The following is a 10,881-nucleotide window of genomic DNA, read 5'->3' on the forward strand; positions in this document are numbered from 1 at the left end:
TCCCCACATGAACACCACTCTAGAGCACTGTTTACAGTGTGCTACAGTGTCCAGGCAATAGAATTAATGAAACATTACAACACCAAAGGAGGCCATTTAGCCCATCCCTGCTTTGTTGTCTCATTTCCTTCCTTAGACCTGCAAAGTATCCATCCATTCCTTTTTGCAAGCTTTGTATCATTGCTTAGAAATAAGAAATAGGAGCAGGAGTAGGCCATCTGGCCCATCAAGCCTGCTCTGCCATTCAATAAGATCATGGCTGATCTGGCCGTGGACTCAGATCCACCTACCTGCCTTTTCCCACCACCCACCCCCCCCCCCCCCCCCCCCATGACCCTTAATTCCCCTACTGTACAAAAATCTGTCTTAAATATATTTAATGATGTAGCCTCTACTGCTTCCCTGGGCAGAGAATTCCACAGATTCACTGCTCTCTGGGAAAAGCATTTTCTCCTCATTTGTCCTAAATCTATTCTCCTGAATCTTGAGGCTATGCCCCCTCGTTCTAGTCTCACCTACCAGTGGAAACAACTTTCCTGCCTCTATCTTACATATTCCTTTATAATTTTATGCATTTCCACAAGATCCCCTCTCAGTCTTCTGAATTCCAGCAAGTATAGTCCCAGATGACTCAATCGGGACTATAGGGACAGCACGTAGGGACCAATGATGTGGATAGGAAAGAGGAGGTGGTCCTGCAAAGAGAGTTTAGAGAGTTAGGTGCAAAGTTGAAGGACAGGACCTCCAAGGTTGCAATCTCAGGATTGCTACCTGTGCCAATGAGCTAGTGAGGCTAGAAGTAGGAGGATCATGCAGCTAAATACGTGGCTAAGAAATTGGTGCATGAGGGAGGGCTTCATGTTTCTAGACAATTGGGTGTTGTTCCAGGGAAGGTGGGACCTGGTCCGACAGGATGGTTTGCACCTGAACTGGAGGGGGACTAACATTCTTGTGGGTAGGTTTGCTAGTGCTGCTCCTGGGTGTTTAAAACTAGATTTGCAGGGGGAGGGGAACCAGAGTGTTAGAGCAGATAGTGATGTGGAGGAGGAAAAAGGTCATGTGAGGACTGCAGGTATCGACAGAAATCAAAGGTTTGTATGTGATAGAAATATTCTCAGGTGCACCTATTTCAATGCAAGAAGTATTGTAGGTAAAGCAGATGAGCTTAGGGTGTGGATTGGCACGTGGGATATGACATTATTACTATTAGTGAGACTTGGATGCAAGAAGGGCAGGACTGGCAGCTTAATGTTCCAGGGTTCCATTGTTTCAGACGTGATAGAGGGGGAGGGATGAGGGGGGGGGGGAAGAGAAGGAGTGGCATTACTAGTCAGGGAAAATATCACAGCTGTGTATATACAGGACAGCACAGAGGGCTCCTCTATTGAGGCCATATGGGTGGAGCTGAGGAACAGGAAAGGTGTGGCCACACTAATAGGGTTTATTATAGACCACCCAATAGTCGGAGAATTGGAGGAACAAATCTGTAGTGAGATAGCAGACTGATGTAAGAAACAGAAAGTTGTAATAGGGGATTTTAACTTTCCACATATTGACTGGGACTCCCACACTGTGAAGGGGCTGGATGGCTTGGAATTTGTCAAATGTGTTCAGGAAAGTTTTCTAAATCAATATATAGAGGTACCAACGAGAGAGAATGCAATACTTGATCTCCTATTAGGGAACCAGACAGGTCAGGTGACAGAAGTATGTGTAGGGGAGCATCTTGGGTCCAGTGACCATAATATCATTAGTTTCAAGTTAATTATGGATAAGGACAGGTCTGGTCCTCGAGTTGAGGTTCTAAATTGGAGAAAGGCCAACTTTGTGGAAATGAGAAAGGACCTAGGAAGAGTGGATTCAGATGTTGTCTCCTGGCAAGGAATGTGCTCAGTAAGTGGAAAGCCTTCAAAGGTGAAATTTTGAGAGTCCAGAGTTTACACGTTCCTGCCAGGATTAAAGGCAAAGTTAACAAGCATAGGGAACCTTGGTTTTTAAGGGATATTGGCAATCTGGTTAAGAAAGAGGTGTATAGCAGGTGTAGGCAACTAGGAACAAATGAGGTACTTGAAGAATATAGAAAAAGTAAGAAAATACTAAAAGAGGAAATCAGGAAGGCAAAAAGACATGAGGTTGCTTTGGCAGATAATGTGAAGGTAAACCCAAAGGGTTTCTACTAGTATATTAAGAGTAAAAGGATAGTAAGGGACAAAATTGGTCCCCTAGAAGATCAGAGTGATCGTCTATGTGTGGAGCCTCAGGAGATGGGGGAGATTTTAAATTTTTTTGCATCAGTATTTAGTCAGGAAACTGGCATAGTGGATGTGGGAGGAAGGGAAACAGGCAATAGTGTCATGGAGCATATATAGATTAAAGAGGAGGAGGTGCTTGCTGCTTTACAGCAAATTAAGGTAGATAAATTCCCCCGGGCCTGATAAGATATTTCCTTGGACATTGAGAGAGACTAGTGTAGAAATTGCAGGGGGCCTGGCAGATATATTTAAGATGTCCTTAGCCACGGGTGCAGTGCCAGAGGACTGGAGGGTAGCTCATGTTGTTCCATTGTTTAAAAAAGGATCTAAAAGTAAACCAGGTAATTACAGGCCAGTGAGCCTGACATCAGTAGTGGGTAAATTATTGGAAGGTGTTCTGAGAGATCAGATATACGAGTATTTGGACAGCCAAGGGCTGATTAAGGATAGTCAACATGGCTTTGTGCGTGGTAGATTGTGTTTAACGAATCTTGGAGTTTTGAGAAGGTTACCAAGAAAGTAGATGAAGGAAAGGCTGTGGATGTTGTCTACATGGACTTCAGTAAGGCCTTTGACAAGGTCCCACATGGGAGGTTAGTTCAGAAGGTTCAGACACTAGGTATCCATGGAAAGGTTGTAAACTAGATTCGAAATTGGCTGTGTGGGAGAAGACAGAGTGGTAGTGGATGATTGTTTCTCAGACTGGAGGCCTGTGACTAGTGGTGGTTCTCAGGGAACTGTGCTGGGGCTGTTGTTGTTTGTTGTCTATATCAATGATCTAGATGATAACGTGGTAAATTGGATCAGTAAGTATGCTGATGATACTAAGATTGGAGGCATAGTGGACAGTGAGGAAGGCTTTCAAAGCTTGCAGAGGAATCTGAACCAACTGGAAGAATGGGCCAGTAAATGGCAGATGGAATTTAATGCAGATAAGCGTGAGGTGTTGCATTTTGGCAGGATAAATCAAGGTAGGACATACACAGTAAATGGTAGGGCACTGAGGAGTACAGAGAAACAAAGATCTGGGAATTCAGATACAATTTCCTGAAAGTGGCATTGCAGGTAGACAGGGTTGTAAAGGCAGCTTTTGGTATCCTAGCATTCATAAATCAAAGTATTGAGTATAGGAGTTGGGATGTTATGGTGAGGTTGTATAAGACATTGGTGAGGCCAAATTTGGAGTATTGTGTGCGCCGTTCTGGTCACCTAACTATAGATAGGATATTTCTAAGATTGAAAGTGCAGAGGAGGTTTACTAGAATATTGCCAGTCTTCAGGAGTTGAGTTACAGGGAAAGACTGAACAAGTTAGGACTTTATTCCTTGGAGTGCAGAAGAATGAGGGGAGATTTGATAGAGGTTTACAAAATGATGAGGGGTATAGACAGAGTTTATGCGAGTAGGCTCTTTCCACCTAGATTAGGAGAGATCAGTACAAGAGGACATTGCTTTAGAGTAAAAGAGGAAAGTTCAGGGGGAACTTCTTCACCCAAAGGGTGGTGGGAATATGGAACGGGCTGCCATCTGATGTAAATGCAGGCTCACTCTTGAGTTTTAAGAATAAATTGGATAGATACATGGACAGGAGAGGTCTGGAGGGTTATGGACTGGGTGCAGGTCAATGGGACTAGCAGAATGCCATTTTGGCACAGACTAGAAGGGCCAAATGGCCTGTTTTCTGTGCTGTATTGTTCTATGGTTCTCTCCTCATGGGAGAAGGCTCCCCCCCACCATCTCCGGAATCAACCTGGTGAACCTCCTCTGCACCACCTCCAAAGCCAGTATATCCTTTTTCAAAAATGGAGACTAGAACTGCACACAGTACTCCAGTACCCTGTACAGCTGCAGCATAACCTCCCTGCTCTTAAATTCAATTCTTCTAGCAAAGATCAACATTCCATTTGCCTTCTTGATAACCTGTTGCACCTGCAAACCAATTTGTGATTCATGCACAAGCACTCCCAAGTCCCTCTGCATAACAGCATGCCGTGATCTTTCACAATTTAAATAATCTGATCTATTTTTCCTTCCAAAGCAGATAACCTCACATTTACTAACATTGTACTCCAGCTGCCAGACCCTTGCTCACTCACTTAACCTATCTACATCTCTCTGCACAATTTGATTTTAGACTCAATTTAGTGTCATCAGCAAACTTAGCAATGCTACACTCAGTCCCCTCTTCCAAACTGTTAATGTATATTGTGAAAAGTTGCAGGCCCAGGACCAACCCCTGCAGCACCCTGCTCACCACTGATTGCCAACCAGAGAAACACCCATTTGTCTCAACTCTGCTATCTGTGGGTTAACCAATCCTCTATGCTAATACCTTACCCTTAACTCCATGCATCCTTATCTTATTGACTAGTCTTTTATTTGGCACCTTAGCAAACACCTGTTCTCTTCCTTCCACTGCACTCATTATATCCTCAAAGAACTCCAGTAAGTTGTCTCTTGCCTACATCCTTTTCTAAAAAAGAAAAGAAACAGTGGCATGATATTTGTTGTCCTCCAATCTACCGCAACCTACCCAGAGTCCAGAGAATTTCAATAAATGACCACAAATGCCTCTACTATAACTTCCGCCATTTCTTTCATTACTCTGGGATGCAGACAATCAGGACTAGGGGGCTTGTCTATCTTTAGGCCCATTAGTTTTCTCATCACTACATCCTTAGTGACGGAGATTATATAAAGACTGCAAATGCTTCTACCACCCTTGCATGCGGGGAGCTCCAGATGATAACCATATTCTGTCTAACATTTTTCCTCAGTGTCTTTAGCACAGTTGTATCCTGGTCCCCTGGTTCTCAGCCATCTGCTTCTGGGAACAGCTTCCCTTGATTTACCTTATTTAAACACGTCACAACCTTGTGAACAAATCAACTCTGAATCTTCTATGCTCATAGGAACATAACCCCATTCTGAAGATATTCAAAGAAATCTTTTTGGCACTCTTCAAAATCTTTACACCCTTCTCTATTTCTTTAACTAGCAGAGTTAGATAATTGTCCAATTGTGGCTGAAGTATTTTGTGAAGGTTCAACATCACCTCCCTGCCTTATAGTCTGCTTAGAGGTTTATAAACCTCTAATTTAACCTCTTGCCACCACTCATCTATGAGTGAAGTGGTTGACAATGCCACCCAGGTCTCGACTCTCCAATTGGAAGAATTAATCTCAGTTTCTACCTTGTCAACTCCTCTCAGAATCACATGGGGCCAGTCTTACATCTCACATTATAACGTCCTCATCCCAGGAATTAATCTAGGGAGTGTGGAGAGAATAAAATGGGATTGGTATAGGATTTATGTAAATGAATTCTTGATGGTCGACAAGATGGGCCAAAGGCCCCTTTCCTGTGCTTTATGACTATCTACATTGCCTTATTTAGTTCGAGACCAATAAACTATTACTTCTACTGTGGGAGCTCAAGGTATTAACTTGTTACATATAGGTCTATATGCATTTTAGAAAATATTTTCTTTGCAGCTTTAGCTTTGAATTCCTGCAAACCTTACAGTATTTTCTATCCAAGGAAACATGGATGCTTGCTTCCAAATTTTAGTTTATGCCACCTCTGACCTAATTACTGGGAAATGTGTAAAATAAGTTCCCTACTAGCAATTGGCATCAAGGCATCCTTACACCATGACTGCTTTCTTTAATAACCTGTTTTGTTTCCTTAATTTTTTTAAAAGTCAACCCACCATGGCATTTAGTTATTTACAATTATCTGAGGGCTGTCTCGTCATCTACTCAAACTGACTAGCCGCTTAGGCCAGTAAAACAAAGGTCCCACATTTCTCTTTCATAAACTATCTGCCAGGCATTTTCAGAGTTGTCAGATTTCAGTAGTTTGCTCTGAAAATTGCAGAAATGAAGCCATTACTATGCAGTACTCACATCTTATATTCAAAGTGCCACAATTACAATCCCTCCCAACCCCCAATTACCATACATTTAAATTTAAATGATAAAAGGAAATCACCACAAGGCTCCTGCATTAATGAAATGCTGACATTCAACTCTGGACCATATTATACCCTGATAATATGGCCTGGTGAAAATTGCACCCATGTGACACATCATATAATTTGCATCTGCTAATTTCTCTTTCGTCATTACTGAAATATTATTTCTTGGCCATATGTTTTGTAGTTTCCATTGTCTATTAAATAAAACTAGTTTTCTAAGACAAATAGTTATTTAAAAAGGCCAATTCTTTATTCTCATTGTACTCAAGCTGAAAACATTTTAAATCATATCTTGCACAATTTTAGGTTTAAACCAAATTTTAAAATCCACAGATATACTAATTTAAAAAAAATAAAAACTCAGTTAGCAATACATAGCATAATGTCAACCGTGAATTAGGCACAAAGAATGCAACTTCCAAAATACAGAAATTGTGTAAGCTACTAACCAATCACCTTTGTTTGTGCACTTGCATTGCAATATGCTGGTCAGTGATGTGGCTGTGGTAATTGGGCAGTGGGAGGATAGAAGCCTGGTACCATCGAAAATGTAGCTAGCAATAGTCACCTTTGCATGTGTAGGTTTTATTGTTGTTCTTTCTCAAAAAACCAAAAATTAATGCATGTGTAAAGTTCTACAAATACTCAAAAGAAAAAATTTGCCAAACTATGCTGATAGCCAAAAAACTCAAAAGAACTAGATATAAAAAACAGAAAAAATAATAATTTTCAATTCCTTATTTGGCTCTCTAGCTTAAAGGTTAAATAAAAGCAGTCAGTTTGGGCTTATGAGGTGCCCTAAACATAAGCATTTTGACAAGGATGAAAATCTTTGAGCAGAAATTCATTTTTAGTCTCTAGTATTAAGTGGATGCAAGAGCATTCTGCACTTCCCCCAAACAATACCCACCCTCACCCAATGGTCACCTCCTTCAATAGAATTTAATACTCCAGCACAAATTTAGCATTAGCAACCAAAGATCAAAAAAGTTTCATGCCCTTGAACCCTATCAGCATTTGACAGTTGATATAGCAGGAGGAAGCAAGTTAAACCAGAATCCAAATGTGACAGATCCCAATATTAAAAACTGTGTATAGACAAGGTCTGTCTTGACAGTTATTTGAGAGGCACCAACGAGAAGTGAAAAGCAAATCAAAAACTCAATGGTTGCTCAGAAAGAAAGCAACTTCCAGATATCCTGTCATTTTTGGAATATGCCCCAAATACCTGGAAAAACCCTCAAATTCAAACATTTAAATCCAGCCCTTCAAACAGCAGGCCATTGAAGTACTTCTATAATGATAGATTTCAAGCCAAATGGTAATATACCAACACAAGTAACCAGGTGCTATAGTTCTGTGAATGCGGTTGTGACAGGTTAACAATGCTGGTTGCAAGTTAGAATACAAAGTAGAGTTTTGGCTGCACTCATGTATATGGAGGATGCAAAAGTGGTGGAGTGGGGGTGAAGTTGGCCAGAAGAACATTGAAAAATAATCAACTGGAGGCAAGAAAAGCATGAGCAATGGTTTCAGCAGGTGTGGGGAACATTACAGATGCAGAAGTAGACAGTCTTAGTGAAGGAGAGATATGGGGTCAGAAGTTAAGCTCAGAGTCAAATAGGATGGCAAGTTTGAGTAGCCTGTGTAAGCCTCACACAGAAGATAGCAAGTAAGAAAGTTATAAGTAAACCAACTGAGACTGTAGCAGGGATCAAAGACCATAAAGTGCAAATTCCTTTGCAGTTGCAATGTGCTTTCACATGGATATATTACTATCCATGTGCAAGGTTTATCATGGAATATACCAAATACTATCCATGATGTAGTAAAATATCCATGTAAAACTCACTTCTTAAAGCTAATAAAACTAAAGTTGAATGCACACATCATGTGTTTAGCACAGAAGTAAGATGAATTGATACTTGTATGGTATTAGTCTTCCCAAAATTTCATTGCACAAAGTTTCAGGTCATGCAGTACAGAAGATTGGACATGCGATATAACAAACCAAAGGCAGTGAAGGAAGAACTAAGCATCATCAACAAACATGTAGAACCTGATATTCCAACACATTTGTTGCAACTACAGCACTCAGGAATGCATTCAAATCATCCTAAACTTTGTTAGCTGATATCAAAGATAAGAACACAGCTCTGACCTTCTGGTAGATAAATATATCTGTCTTACAACTATACAATAGGATTTAAATTTGCTATTTCCCCTGATTATCAAGCAAACAACTTCTTCCATCTTTGAAAAGTAACAAATTGTGATGAATGTGATGGCCAAGGTCTCTTGCTTACTGATACTAAAGAAACCACAAGACGTAAAAACACCGAGCTCACTGAAAACCAGTTATAGAGTGAAAATAAGACTACTATAGAAAGTTTGTAGCATCAAGCTAAGTGGGGTCCACTGTTTAGTCATTCCTCAGCAAAGACCATTGGATAAAACTAGGCTTAAAGTTGATCAACTTAATCATCCCCTCCCCCACCTCAGCCAGTGGGACAAGTTAAAGAGATATACAAATGTTAAGTGCCACATTAAACGTGATATGCATCATATTTTAGAATTGCCATCATATTGTTTCTGAGTAAAGAGGGATTAAATAGTTTAAAGACAAAAAACTCGAACTGCAGTCATTCTATTAAACATAATCATTTCCCAAGACATTAAAATAATTCCCCTGGTAATGTTACAAAAAAAAAATCACATTTATCAGATTTATGTTATCCTTTTTCTCTGAATTCCAAGTTCTCTTTGGTTTAACCATTCGTTGCTTTGTCAAAACCCTGTCAGGATTTGTGTAGATCGATAATAGCGGACAGCATTCCAATCCCATTAAAAGCAACCGAGAATTGGTAATAATAAAACGGACCAAGGCTCCTGCCTTCTTGGACGAACCTATCTACTCTGAGCACCAGGGTTTCTGCAGTCTTGAAGGTGACAACTCCCGCGTTTGTCACATCGCTGCGGTTACTATAGAAACAGCTGGCAATAGTGCGAGCTGCTGTCAGACTTTTTCCGATCACCTGCTGGTACATGCCACTTAAACAAATGCAGGATGTGTTGATGCCAGCCCCAAAAGGCACACGCTGCACTGAACACAAAGAGCCGCTTCGCAATCCATTTAATTCAACTTGTTTTCACTTCCACTACCACCGCATTTTATCATTATCAGATCATAGCAATGGCAACGCATGTGCCAGTGACTTGGTCCGAACAAAATAACTGCTGGTCGAGGCAGCACTGGCCAACAGAAAGATAAATTTATGCAGCAAATGAAAACAACGAAATTTTGTTCTCCAACATAAAAGCACCAGTCACTTTCAAAGGACAATTGCCGGAGGCGTATTAACCATTGTTAAGAGTCTATGATTATTTCAGTTGACCAAAGTGTGCCGCTTTTAATAAGGTTGATTATAAAAAGGAAATTATCCTGTTAAATATTAACATGTATCCTTAACAACATTGTTCCAGCATTATGGCCCCAGTAAAGTTCTTTTGTTCAACTGTATAAAGCAATTAAATCTACAATACCGAACAAAATTTCTTGATGAATACACATCTCAGCACAGAGAAATTCATGCATAATTAAAAGTGACAGAATAATTTACCTTCAAATGAGGATGTTCTGCATTGAACACCGCGGATGAGCAAGTGGATGTTGTGTGAAGTAATGAGCGATGTGTGGGTGCTCACTGACAAAAACGCTGGCCTATCAGCTATTCCCTATGACACGGCAATACCAAGAGTGCCCGCAGCATTTACAGCTTGTATGCGGTGTTCATGTGCGTTGAGCCTTCGTAATGTGCTCGTCTCCCTCCACATTGTGTCTGGAAACATGACAGGCTGCCAGACCTCCTGATTGGTTGGTCCTATGGCTCAGTGCGAATGCATGGATTTTTTCTGCCCTTAACCTTCAGCTCCTTTCCCGAGGGAAAGAGGAAATTACCGCTTAACTAAATACTCGTAGGTTTAGCTCGCCTGGACGATTCAAAGACGCAAATTCACATCCCCCTAATGAACAATTCTTACGCACATGCCGCCAAACAAGATTCTAAAGATGTCCAGACCTGGAAAATAAACAGTAGCAGGCTTTGTTTCAGGCCTGAGTATAGAATGCTATTAAAAGCATAAGCTTAGTCTGGTGATTAACCAATGAGGTTTGCTCTCTTGCTGCCCCAATTCCATGGTAATCAGCATTAAAACAAAGCAGATGGGAATGACATAATGCATTAAGGAAGTGATTTACTGTCCTGGGCAATGCAACTACATTGTTAACTAATTCATTTTTTTGTTGTATGAGAAATGTCAACTCTATCACAGAAGACATTGTCACCAGAGGCCTCATTAGCTCAGCTACTGTTAACTCACAAAAGAAGCAGCATCAGGTAGGACTAACTAGTTGAATGTTGGACATCAATCTAAATGTCACAGAGTCATACAGCACAGAAATAGGCCCTTCGGCCCAACCAGTCCATGCCAACCAAGATGCCCGTCCAAGCTAGTCCCATTTGCCTGTGTTTGGCCCATGTCCACTAAACCTTTCCTATCCATGTTCCTGTCCAAGTACCTTTCAAATATTGCTAATGTACCTGCCTCAGCCACTTTCTCTGGCAGCTCATTATATCTACAGACCACTCTC

At 40.9% G+C, this 10,881-nt stretch overlaps 1 protein-coding gene across 4 annotated transcripts in view; it reads right to left on the reverse strand.

Annotated features, from left to right (window-relative positions):
* The window catches only part of LOC127572413 (sorbin and SH3 domain-containing protein 2-like), a 337,556-nt gene extending 327,376 nt beyond the window's left edge, over window positions 1-10,180 (reverse strand). For 2 of the 4 annotated variants that reach the window (XM_052019631.1, XM_052019629.1), the window contains exon 1: window positions 9,851-10,179. The gene's annotated coding sequence lies outside the window, so the exon portion shown is untranslated. Of the gene's footprint in view, window positions 1-9,850 lie in introns of all 4 variants that reach the window. The other 2 variants (XM_052019633.1, XM_052019628.1) reach the window with 2 other exon arrangements.
* Between the last annotated feature and the right edge of the window lie 701 nt (window positions 10,181-10,881).

Source organism: Pristis pectinata, chromosome 7 (assembly GCF_009764475.1).
Source record: "Pristis pectinata isolate sPriPec2 chromosome 7, sPriPec2.1.pri, whole genome shotgun sequence".
Taxonomy (NCBI): domain Eukaryota; kingdom Metazoa; phylum Chordata; class Chondrichthyes; order Rhinopristiformes; family Pristidae; genus Pristis; species Pristis pectinata.